This window comes from Echinops telfairi, unplaced genomic scaffold, assembly GCF_000313985.2.
Source record: "Echinops telfairi isolate 266 unplaced genomic scaffold, ASM31398v2 ScPeMD7_7469;HRSCAF=8507_0, whole genome shotgun sequence".
Taxonomy (NCBI): Eukaryota; Metazoa; Chordata; class Mammalia; order Afrosoricida; family Tenrecidae; genus Echinops; species Echinops telfairi.
In genome coordinates this window covers 81,612,127-81,624,940 of record NW_022111372.1, presented here as the reverse complement: position 1 = coordinate 81,624,940, position 12,814 = coordinate 81,612,127, and the positions used below count along the sequence as shown (strand labels likewise).

Below are 12,814 nucleotides of genomic sequence, written 5' to 3'. Positions count from 1 at the left end.
AGGACTAAAACATATTTGGTTGGAAAGAGATAGCCTGTTCAATAAATGATGTTAAAAATAGTTGGATAACTTATGACAAATCTATAATAATTTATGAATTATGAAGGGTTCAGGAGGGAGGGGGAAAATGAGCAAACGATATTGAGGGCTAAAGTAGAGGGCAAATGTTTTGAGATTGATGAGGGCAACAGGTGTACATAGGTGCTTGACTCAATGGATGGATGGATGGACTGTGATAAGAAATGTATGAGCCCTCGGTAAAATAATTTAAAACAAAAAGGATAATGAGGGTAACAAATGTACAAATGTGCTTTATACAATTGACGTATGTATGGATTGTGATGAGTTATATGAGCCCCCAATAAAAAAAAATTTTTAATAAATAAATAATTGGATTTCCACCTGCAAAAGAATGAAGCAAGAACCATACGTCCCACTATGTACAAATATTAGCTCAAGATAAATTAAAGACCTAAATATAAACCCTAAAACCATAATAAATACCATCAATGAAAAAAAGTAAGGACAGACTTAAGGGCCTCACTAATACAAGGCTTCAATACACTACCAAATACAACCCCAAATCCCCACCCTATAGGATACAAAAGAGCACTGGGTCTTCTACAAAATACAACCTATATGAGCATCAAAAGACTTTACCAAAGGAGTAAAAACATAGACTGGGGAAAAATACTTAGCACTGAGATATCAGATAAAGGGCTAATTTTAAAAACCTATAGAAAAAAGTCTATAGAAAACTACAATACCATAATAAGAAAAATACAAATAACCCAAACAAAAAAATGGGCACAAGATAAGAATGGACAAGTTACAAAAGATGACATCACGGTGGCCAACAATCATATGAAGAAATGTTCAAGTTCATTCGCCATAAGAGAAAGACAAATTAGAACAACAATGAGAAAGCACCTCACATTAACACTCTTAGCAAAATTAAATAAAAAACATAAACAGGAGATAATAAATGCGGAAGAGGGTGTGGAGAGATTGGAATGCTCACACGTTGCTGGTAGGATCGAAGAATTGTTCCACCACTGTGAAAATGTGTGGCACTTCCTGACACAAATGCAAATGCAAACACCTTAGGACCCTGCACGCTCTCTACTTGGTTGTTGTTGTTGTTGTTGCGCGCTATTGAGTCGCCTCCCATCCATAGCGACCCTCTGCACACCAGAACAAAGCACTGCACGGTCCTGTGCCATCCTCCCAAGTGTTCTACCTGGCATACACCCTAGAGAAATAAAAAGCAGACGCAAGCAGGCAGATGCACACCTATGTTTACTGCAGCAATTTACATAATAGCAAAAAGATGGCAACAGTTGAAACCCCAACTACAGAGGAATAAATCAACTCTGGTACATATTATGGATTTTTTTAAAAAACAGTGACAAATTTGTCAAACACCTTAAGACCTGGACAAAATTAGAGAACTTTATGCTTCTCAAAGTTAGTCAAGCTCATAAAGATAAATATTTTATGACACCACAATTATAAAGAAAAAGAAAAATGGTTTTCACACCAAAGGATAAGATTTTAAAGACTGATTAGGGGGTTGGGGAGGGGGATGGAACAGGAATGTCAGGAGGGGGTAAGATGGAGAAAAGGCGGAGGGCAACGACATGTGTACTGCGGATTTCATGGGGTACCGGGACTGCTTTGATGAGCTGAGCTGTGTGACTCAGAGTATGTTTTCTTTTCATATATTATAGTCCACAAACAAAGGGGGAAATATATAAATAAACAAAAAAAATAAAAATAAACTTACTTTTTTTTTAAGAGAGGAGGGTTGTGGCCTTAAGAATCATTCCTTACCCATCAGCTCTGAACTTGGCCTGAGTGGCTCTAGAAGGAGGAAAGGTAACACTGCAGTGGACTTGGATTCTTTTGTCACATCCAAGTTGATTTTTTGTGGATAAGAAAAGCTCTCTTGAAATAAAAGTGAAATATCAACTTTGAATAAAAATCTGATGCCACAATAGCAATAACATGCAGGGAATGCCTCCTACCACTGCCAGTCCCTCTGACCCGACACGCAATGGAAGGTCCCAGGTAGACTGGGAGGGAAATGGAGAGCAAAATTCAAATTCGCAGAACGACCAGCCTGACGGCAGACTGGAAGAGCCCCTGAGACTATCAGCCTGAGGCGGCATGTTCACCTGCAGCTGAACCCTTCCTCAGGTCACCTTTCAGCTAAACGATGTTCACTGACCCCAAATAAACAATGACGTCCGTGATGAATATGCTCCTCAGAACGATCGACTGCACTAGATGGCGTTTGTCCTAGAGCAAAGACCTGATGGACGGAGACAAGAAGGCAGAGCGGAAACGTGCCGAGGGCTGACACTACGGGGACCGCAACCAATGTCAGAACACGCTGCACAAAGGGGTGGATGGGAAACGAATTTGTTGTGTAAACTTTCACCTGTGTAAACACACGATAAAACGAACTGAAAATACAGTGGATGGGCCTTGTTTGCATTCTGATTTGAACAAACCAACATTAATCTATAATAATAGTGCAATCAATAATGATAGGTAAATGTTAATAGTCAATATTAATTTAATAGGGAAAATTTGAACACTGGGTATTTTGTGATATTAAGAAATCAGTACTAATTGTTAGGTGTGACGTTGTTATAGTGGCTTTGTCCTTTATTCCAAGAAACTTTATCTCATCCTAATACAAACTGAATTACTTATGGAGGATCGCTGGTACGTATTTCAAAATCTTCCCAGGCAGAGCACACAGTGGGAATCTTGGCAGATCCCACCAAACTGGCTAGGAAAGTTGGGTGAGGAGTGTTCCTGCTTATTCCTTACTTTCCCTTTTGTAAAGGTTTAAAATGTGCCATACTAAAACAATTTCATATCCAACTAGTCAACTTTAATAAAGAAGAGGAGTCGTCGTGGTAGAAAGGTCCTGGGGGCCTGGAGTCCCACCACCAGCTCTGCCCTGACACCTCCATACAAGCTTGGAGGGGCTGTGCGCATCTCAGACAGCCCAGGCTGCCCTCCCACAGCCGTTAGCCCTCCACCGTCCCTCCAGCCCTCCCACACTTCTTGATGGCTTTCCTGGCTCCTTTAATTACCAGGAATGTTGGAGGAACTACAACTGCTGTTGAGGCTCAAGAAAGAATTCAAATCCCACAAATGGCTTCCTCAGCAAAAGCTGTTTCCAAACTGCACCTTGGGCAGGACAGTGACTTCCTAGGCAGGAGAAACTGGGGAAGGAGCAGGGCCAGGCGTGGGAATGGATGTCATTGGACCAGGCAGATCTTGCACAAGTGGTAAGACTTCTCAAAACGGCATTTTCCACAGGTGATCTAGAGGAGTGGGCCCTGCGGAGGAACCCTCACGCTCTCGGGCTCTGAGTGTACTACCTGTCTTCAGAACCACAACTCCTGGGTAAGATGAGGCAGAGAAATCTGCCCAGGCTCCCTCTACAGCAGTGGTGCTCAACCTTGCCAATGCTGCGACCCTTTAATACAGTTCCTTATGCTGTGGGGACCACCCCGCACCATAAAATTATTTTCGTTGTTGCTTCATAACTGTAATTTTGCTACTGTTATGAATTGGGCAACCCCTGTGAAAGGGTCATTCGACCTTCAAAGGGGTCGCGACCCACAGGTTGAGAACCACTGCTCTATAGGATGGCCTAGTGCTCTCTCTGCTCCCAGGTGTCCAGTCGTCTCCAACTCATGAGGACCCCACACTAGAGCTGTGCTCCAGACGGTTTTCAATCATTGGTTTGGGGGAAGCAGATCACCAGGCCTTACTGCCAGGTGCCTCTGAGTAGATATGAACCTCCAACATCTTGATTAGCCACAAGTGCATTAACCATCTGCCCTACCGGCACGCTAGGACTCCTCTCCAATCCCAGTCTACCTCTCTCCATGGTGGGCCAGAAATCATGTGGACTGGTTATGATCAGTGGGGCCCAGAACAAGTTGGCACTTTTCTATGTGACTTTGGCCTCCACTATCCAGGAAAGGTGTCATGGTTAGCATTGGATTGATAACCACAAGATTGGGGGTTCAAACCCACCAGCTATTACATGGGAGAAAGGTGAGGCTGTCCGCTCCTGTAAAGCCTAGGAAACTCTATGTAGAATCACTGTGCTTCAGAATATACTCGATGGCAGTGGGTCTACTGATTATCAAAAAGGCCAAGAGGCTAGTGACCAGGTATCTCTAATAACACAAAGGATGGCTAAGGGAAGGATCTGGGGATATTCCTGGTGGGACCGAACAGGGAAGAGGTGGTAAGTGTGCCTTTGAGGAACCACTGAAGTCAGACTGGTAGCTTTGTGCTTCAGGGCCAGTTATAAGAAATGCCCAGGATCACTGAAAATATGGGTTCTATAGCAAAGTGTGGTGAAGAAACTAGATGGTGCCCAGCTATCAGAAAGAATAGTGTCTGGGATCTTAGAGGCTTGTTTTCAAATAAGCACCCATCTAAGAGAGCCATAAACTAAGTCCACATGGAAGAAGCACACCAGCCTGTGTGATCCAAGAATTATTAGGAAGATAACCCAAATCTAAAGGAAGGGCTGGTATCAGAGCTTAAATGGTGAACACCAGGTTTGCGGACGGCTACAGGGGGTCGCTATGAGTCAGCACACTCAGTGGCAGTGAGAGTTATGGATGACAGTGGAAGCCCAAAATCCACTTGCAGCATCCACACGTGGATTAAGCCTCTGGAGCATCTCCTCCGATTATAGTTGTGGGATGTGACTAGCCCTGCTAACAGACAGAGAGCATTGCAACATTGATCATGGCAGACACAGTTAAGTCAAAATGTAATACTTTATCATTTGATCTCCCATTTAACCCATTGTAAAGCTTTTTTAGTTAAAAAAAAAAAAAGAAAGAACGAAATGAAGAGAAAATACACTTAAATTGAGCACCTGGTGAATCCCTTTTGATCATGGACCAGGTGCGAATGCCCTGCTGTCATGCAAAATGCATTAGGAAGCGGATTGTTGCAGTTGCAGTCAGGTTACCATGTGATCTCCCTTATAACCCATTTAAATTTGTTCGAGGTTTTAATATTTTCTGCTTTCTTTTTGATTGAGGTTTTTAAAAATCTATTTTGCTTTGTTATTGTTTGGGTTTTTTACAAATATTTTTCATTATAGGAGGTCCAGGATAGATAAATCTATAGAGACAGGAAGTGGATTCATGGTTCCCTGGGGCTCTGGCAGGGGCGGTTGGAAAGAAACGGTGGTTAATAACAATGAGTATAAGAATGAAGAATGTCCAAGTGCTTGACGCGTGGATGGATGGATGGGTTGTGACAAGAGTCATACGACACCCCAATAGAGTGATTTTTAAAAGAAAAGAATGACGAAAGCGCTCTAATATTGATTGTGGTGACGATTGAACGGCTCTTCTTGATCTGACTGAACTACTGAATCGTATGACAGATGAATGATATGCCAGTACAACTGCTAAGGAAAGGAAGACATGCCCGGGAGATGCATGGGGGTTCTCCAGCAGAGCCTCCCGGACAGTTGTTCAGAGCAGGGAAGCGGCTCGAGGCAATCCCTGTCAGAGGTCAGGCCGTGGGGACCACCTGTAGAGCTAGGGGGTGGTGTAGACTGAGCTGAATGAACAACTAGCCTTTTGGCATTCGTTAAGACAATCAGAGCCAAACAGCACCTTCTGTGCGGACGGACGCGGCATCTCTGCTCACTTTCAGAAGCGACTGCTGTTACTTGTCCCGTTTCACAGAAGAGCAAACTGGGGCCTCAAAAGACTCAGTGTGAGCGGCTAGTCAGCAGCCAAGCGGGACGGGACCCTGTCTGCCTGCCTTCTGAGCCGTGTTCTGATCCAAGGCCCAGCCTGTTTCTAGGTGCCTGGCTCTGTGCTTCTGGAGGAGGGGGCACTGGAGCCCACGAAAAGGAGCCCCCGAGGAGGCAGCACCCTTCCGGAAAGCTAGTTTCTCATTTATTTCAAGCGCCAGTCCGCATTCCGGGGTCTGTCCAGCGATGTACAGATTGACCTCTCTGAGGAAGCCGATTAGGAAACTTGTTTTGTTCACTTAGAGGAAGTGACCACAACCCTAAAGACATAGAAATCTAAAAGCAGCTCAGGCAGACACTCCCACGAAATTACAGGCTCGGGTTTTTAAAGAGCCTGGTACCAATGAAAGGCGGATGCCACAGAGAGGACCATGCCCTGAACACCCACCACTTTCCTCCCACGTGCTGTGATCCTCCAAGCTCTGCTCCTACTTTCCGTCGTCGTGGGTCAGGGCTGGGGGGCCACCAGGATCCAAAGTCTCCCAGTGTCCACTGTCCACTTCACAATTGTAGACTTGTTCACACAAAGAGCCTTATTTGTGGGGTGCTGCTGGAAAGGATTAAGCACACGATAACCTCAGTTCAGTCTCACCATACTCACATGAGGTGGGTACTCTTAGGATAAGGTGACCAAATTTTAACATTGGTAAAGCGGGACACCATTGATAAAACTCATATCCTGGCGAAATAGCCACATGGCAGCCAAAAACCGTATACCCTAGCTTGTTGTGCATTCTTTCCAAAAATCTGGACTTTTTAAAAATGCCGTGGGATGCAGGAAAAATTGTTAAAAATTGGGACTGTCCCGCCAAAAGCGGGACGTCTGGTCACCTTACCTTAGGACCCCCATTTTACGGATGTAGAAACTGAGGTGCATAAAAGAATCGGTATTTTTCCCCAAGGTGGGACAGGACCTTGAATGCAGAGCAGGGCTGGGACAGTCTGGCTGTAGGAGGAACCCTGATCAAGAAAAAGGCCAGTGGAGCTGCAAGGGTATTGGTTTGGGTTTGGGAGGTTTGGGACATCCCGTCCCCAGAGACTCTCTGGGGCCCTGTGGGGAGCATGGGGGACCTTGATAATTCCAGACCCCAAACCCCAAGCCCATTGCCATCAAGCTTCCCACTCATTGAGGCCGAGCCGCGGGGATCCTGGGGATCTCCAAGGCTGTCAGTCTTGTCAGGCAGAGGTAGCAGACTGCTAACATGTCCGAGTATTGAAGGACCAGCCCCACCCAGGATCGGGCAGACCCGTGCAAGGAGTCACTGAAGCTCTGCAGAGAAAAGAGCTTAAATACAGAGGCTGCAGGAACTTACGAGGAAACTGACAGGTGGACATTTACAAAACCAGGCTTAAACAGACCCAGGAAAAATGGCAAGACCCCTTAAACATTAGTCTGCTAATTTAACAGCTTAGTCTATGGCTCATTTTAAGGGCCAGTCTGAACGAATGCTCTTCCCGGAAACGAGCTGTGAGAGGCAGCAGGAGAGGAGAATGAGGGAGGTCCCCTGCATGTTTCTAGGGGTATACTTTGTAGCTGACTTTTGAGAATCAGCTCAGAATATAGGACAAAACCAAACCCTGGAACCTTATGCCAAGCACTGGGCTCCTTCATACGAAGCTGAATGGACGGTGGGTTTGAACCACGGACCTGGAGGTTGGCAGCCCAGTGCTTAACCACAGCACCTCCAGGGTGCCTTCCCCAGCTCCAGAGAGCAATGAAAGAAGGAGAAACAACTCAAGTGGCCAATCGCAGCTGGATGAATACACCTGTGGAGGTACTTGCCCATCCAATGGGCTAGGCGCTCCCAAACCCAAAGTCAGCTAGCTGCCGGCAGGGCCATTCTGACTCATAGCGCCTTATTGGACAGAGCAGGCCTCCCCTGTGGGTCTGTGAGGCTGTGAATCTTCACAGGAGCAGAAAGTCTCCGCTTTCACCGACGGATCAGCTAATGCATCCAAACAGCCCGCCCTGCAGTCAGCAGCTCCACGCCCCAACCGCCACACCACGAGGGCTCCCGAGAACAGGTGCGAGGCAGGGGTCAAATGACATGGACTCTCAGTAGGCATGACTCACAGAATAAGTGTACTATGTGAAAAAGGCCAAACAAAAGGGAGACTGTGGTGCATGATCACAGTTCTAGAAAATGCTACCTAACCCACAGTGACAGGAAACATTTGGCAGGGGCTGCTCAGGGATGGGGACAGACGTGAGGAAACTGGACGCAGGATGTGCATTATATTCCTTCTGGTAATTATTTCTGGGGTGTATCTGGATATACAGATGAGGGCTCTTCAAAATATTTGTGGAAAACTGGAATGAAAAAAAATGTTCACAGATTTTTTTTAGTCCCTTTCATGCATTGTTTTAGGACAGAAAACCCCAAACTCACTGAGTCAATTCTGACTCACAGTGACCCTACAGGGCAGAGTAGAACTGCCCTGTGGGTTTTCATGGCTGTACGTTGTTCACAGGAGCAGAAAGCCTGATGGGTTAGCAGCCCAACACAGAAAGAGAGGAGGAAAATAAGAAAAAACCAAACGCACGGCATGGAGTCGCTTCTGAGAAGAGACACCAAATTTGAATACTATTTATAGAGACATCCATTAAGTCTTAAACAGTGAGGAAACCGTGAGGACGGAAGTGGTCCTCAGGTTTGCGTTCCCATAGCCTGCGGAAAGTGTCTTCCGCTTCTCAGCCCAGGAGACACACTACCGAGATGGAGACCAGGGAACCGATTCAGAGGACACTGCCCTCTGGTGGCGAGGAACCGGGTGAACCACAGAGTTGGGAAGCCCGGCGGCCCCCAATTCTCAAGTCTGTGTGTGCAAGCGGGATCGCCAGGGCAGATGCTGTTGCTCTGAAACTCCTTTCATAACAGGAGCAAACGATGTTAGCACACCGGGTTAAAGGCGAAACAGTTTCTTATCACCGGCTACCTAGTTTCAGGTCCTCCACCTTGAGGTGCAGGTAGTAATTACGCCACCCATTAAGCAGATGAGGAGACTGCTACTGGCTGGGAGATGACAGAGGGGCTGGTCCTCGGGTCACAGCAGCCCAGGTACAGCTCAGGTGTTATCCCGGGTCTCGGCAAGTGTCCTCTAAGTGCATAAAGGGGTCATTCTAGTGCACAGCCCCCAGGAAAAGTCCAGCACCCATTCCCCTCAGAGGCCATCCATTGGCCTCAGCGCCTCACTGTGTATGCCCACGCTGTTGGAGTCTACAAGGTATGTGGTGGGGGGTGTGCTTGCAGTGTTGTGCTTTTAAAGTTTCTAAGATCATTTCTAGTGCTATAGATAATGACAAGCACAACCCTTGGAAATCCTCAATCCTTTTTAAGGAAACAAGAGGAGAAACGTTTGAGAATGGCTAGTTTGATGATGTACTTTCGAGAGTAAAGCTACACGTGGGACTGGCGGGAATTAGAACTGACTCCACTGCAGCCCCCCTCCTCCCCCAACCCCACTCGCAGGAGGCAAACTACGGCTTTGGGTTTAGACACAATTGAATCCCTTTGGGATGCACTAATTCTCAGGCTGCCTGAAATACTAAATGTCATTTCCAGGGGTTGTTGGGTAGCAAAATACAGACTGGTAGGATGACACAGCCCCTAACACAGTTGCTCTCAGTGAAGTTGCACACCTGTGAAAAGTTGAATTGGCAAAAGTTGTGATAGAAAAATTCACGAGAGTAGCTGCCGAGGCTGCAATGTACGTCCAAGCCCCCCATGGGATGTGACTCCTTGGTGGTTGAGGGCCAATGAACTGGCCTGATGGCGTGGTGGGTGCTTCTGCTCGGCCTCCGCATTCACTGTGCAGTGAAATGAACTCGGAAAAGCTTGCAAGGGACCAAGCAAGTGCACCTGGGACCGACTCCCCTGGAGCAAGGAAGAATCGGGAAGAGGAAGTAGAAGGTGTGGCTAATTGCATCCAGGAAACCAGAAGTACTGGCTGGTATCTATTATTACTGAACACTTGGATCAAAGATTCTATGCACCATCCTGGCCAAAAGGTGAAAAATATAGACCAAATTTTAAAATTCACATGAATTCCAGACCTTCTGGGGCCCTGGGGACTGGGTAAACCCCTGCAATGATTGCTCTAATATAATCTTAAACATTTAACAAAAATATCTTCTATAGTTTTCTTAAAATTAAATACCACAGCTTAACGAGTAAAGAATGTTCACTTGGAACATTATGCTCGTTTAGAGCCTTCTCTCAAACCAAACTCAGCGCCATCGAGTCCATGCTGACTCACAGGGACCGTGTAAGACAGGGCAGGCATGCCCCTGTGGATTTCCGAGACCGTCACTCTTTAGTGGAGTAGAAAGCCTCTCTTTCTCCCGCATAGTGACTGGTGGTTTGGAACTGCCGTCCACCAGGTCACCACCAGGGCTTTCTACGTGGGATCAAATGGACAATAGCTTGAAAGATAAGCTAGGAAGCGAATGTTAATGCCGGAGGAACAACTCAGAAAAGGAAGGTGAGGTGAGAATCCTCTCACAACTCCAAGGCTGTAATCAACGACGCTGAATTGTACATGTAAAAACTTGAGTCGGTGGATCTGTTGTGTATGTTCTCAGCAACACAGAAAGTGATGGTTTCTGTTTACGGAGTGATTGCTACCTGGCAAACATGCCTCACACCTCCCTGAACCCTCAGAACCACCACTTGTGCTGCTGCCATCACATCTCTGTACAAGTGTGGGTGCAGGTAACGTGGCCATCAAAGTGGCTGGGGCTGGATCTTAACCCAGCACTGTCCTCACCTGTCTGCCCTCCCGGGCTTCAAACTGGTCCCTTCCAATTCAAGCCCTTGCTGATGGACTTATTACAATGTAAATTCTGATGCAGTGTGTCTGGGGTGGAAATGCAAACTCTCAGAAGGGGTCAAACTAGGGGGGGGGGGGAACACAATTGGAAACGGGATTCTTTCCTGTGGGAAACTAGCACAGGGAAATATGGCCAGTATTATGTTCCCTAACTTATAACAGAGGGAATCTGGAAAGCTGGTATGCTACGGTAGGAAAGCCTCCACTTTGGTAAGTTAGAGGTAAAGTCCAAGTACATTATCCTGCTTTAAATATCACAGACTCTCCCCTAAGAGCTATGCAGTCGTAAAGTGAGCACATGGTTGATTCTACTCCCTACAGAGGCAGACATTCTTATGCTTTCTCCTCCCAGCCCTCCTCATACCTCCCCCAATGCAGGTATTAGGGTTCCTCACCTGTGAGCTCAGGGACATTACTGGTTACCACCCACCTTGTGGCATATGTAACTACTCAATATGCATGTCTTGTGGCTACCGATAAATGCCCCGAGTTAATAAAGCGCTCTCTTCTCTTCTACCTCCACGTGGACCATTAAGAGGGGCTGAGGTGAGCATGCTACCATAAAGTGAGTCTGACTCCTTTATTTTCCGCTCATCCTTCCTCTCTTCAATGACTTCACCATAATCTTTATGTATCATCGCCGTACAATTGCGCCCACAGACTCTTCGGTTTCCTCTGACACTTTCCCACTATTTCAAACGCCTCAACGAACTGCCCCCCACCCCCTGCTCCAATTGCCTAGAGTGGATTCTGACTCCTGATGGCCCGTGTGCAGCATATGAGCTGTCCCTTAAAAGTAAGTCACTCGATATACCAGTGTGGCGGCTGACAGCCGTGTGTAGAAAGGCAACCACCGATCTGCCCAGCTCCTTCACTGTACAGGGGAGGAAACCTGAAGCTCAGAGAGGGAGAAGGACTGCTACAAGTCACACAGCGAAAGGCTGCCAGACAGACATGGGAACTGAGTCCAGGCCTCTGACTCCTGAAATGTCCACTCAATCAAGCAAAGCACTGCGAACCCAGACCTGCATGTGAGCGAGAGACATAAAGACAACGCAACGGACCACATTTCAATAAAAGCAGCTTGGCTTTATTGCAAGGAAGCAAGGGAGGCATCGGGTGAGTGAGGGTCTCCACGGGAACGCATATCCCTGAGCAGGGCTGCTGGGTCTTTCTGGAAGCCGGGACGGGCGAGGATCAGCCAACCTAGCAGAGATGAAAAGTTAGGTGGAACAAAGGCGCCATCTGCTGTGCACATGGAGACATCACAAAGGCAGCAAAGGTTCAGTTGGGGAAGGGGAGGGGAAGAGGCGAGCCAAGGCGCCAGAGTATGATTTGAATCCCAATGGGCACTTCTCCCTCCAAGTCCCCTATGGCCGGGCTGGCTGGAGCCCAGTCATCTTGCTAAGCCAACTCCTGTGGGTTCCTCTGCCAGCAAGCTCCCAGGACTGCTGGGATACGCAGAGAACTGGACGACCGGGTTTATGTGGGTCCTGAACAATCAGGTTTGCCTCCAGCTGGATTCTCCAGGTGACTCCATAACAAATGTGGCTGTGTGTGCTGCCAAGGGAATTCAGACTCAGAGCACCCCTGTAGGGCAAGGGAACTAACTGCCCCCCAAGGTCTCTACAGCTGTAAGGGTCAGGGGAGCAGACTGTCAGATCTCTCTCCGTGGACTCAAACTGCCCTCTTCTTGACTAGCAGGTGCAGAACTATCTCTGCATCACCACGGGGCCTTCATAACACCGCTGGCTCCTCTAGCGGTTGGTCCCAAAGCTTTTAAAATACACACCCCAAAGTCAGCTGCCGCCTGGGTGTCATTGTCCACGAGAGGCTGGCCATGTGTTCCTCAGCCAGGGCTGCATGTCTGAATCTCCAGGAGCCCGCACACACGCCCCGCACTGCCCTGGCTGCAGGTGAGAGTACATGCCGTCTAGCACCTGCTCTAAACAACCTTGAGCGTGGGGAGAGTCGGCCACAGGTAGTGTGATGATGGCTATGCTTTGATCACGGTTTAAGCTGGCTGTTTTACTACTCGACTAAGTGTGAGATTTCCTATAGTGACACAAAGCAGCTCTGGTGGCATGGCGGGCTGCTAGCTGCAAGGTCAGTGGTTCAAGCCCAATAGCTACTTCTCAGGAGGAAGAGGAGGCTGGCTGC

The 12,814-nt window shown here is 47.4% G+C and overlaps 1 protein-coding gene across 1 annotated transcript in view; it reads right to left on the bottom strand.

The window, feature by feature from the left end:
* Positions 1-11,722: 11,722 nt before the first annotated feature.
* The window catches only part of ATOX1 (antioxidant 1 copper chaperone), a 23,139-nt gene continuing 22,047 nt past the window's right edge, over positions 11,723-12,814 (bottom strand). Inside the window, exon 4 of the mRNA XM_045284822.1 lies at positions 11,723-11,860. The gene's annotated coding sequence lies outside the window, so the exon portion shown is untranslated. The remainder of the gene's footprint in view (positions 11,861-12,814) is intronic.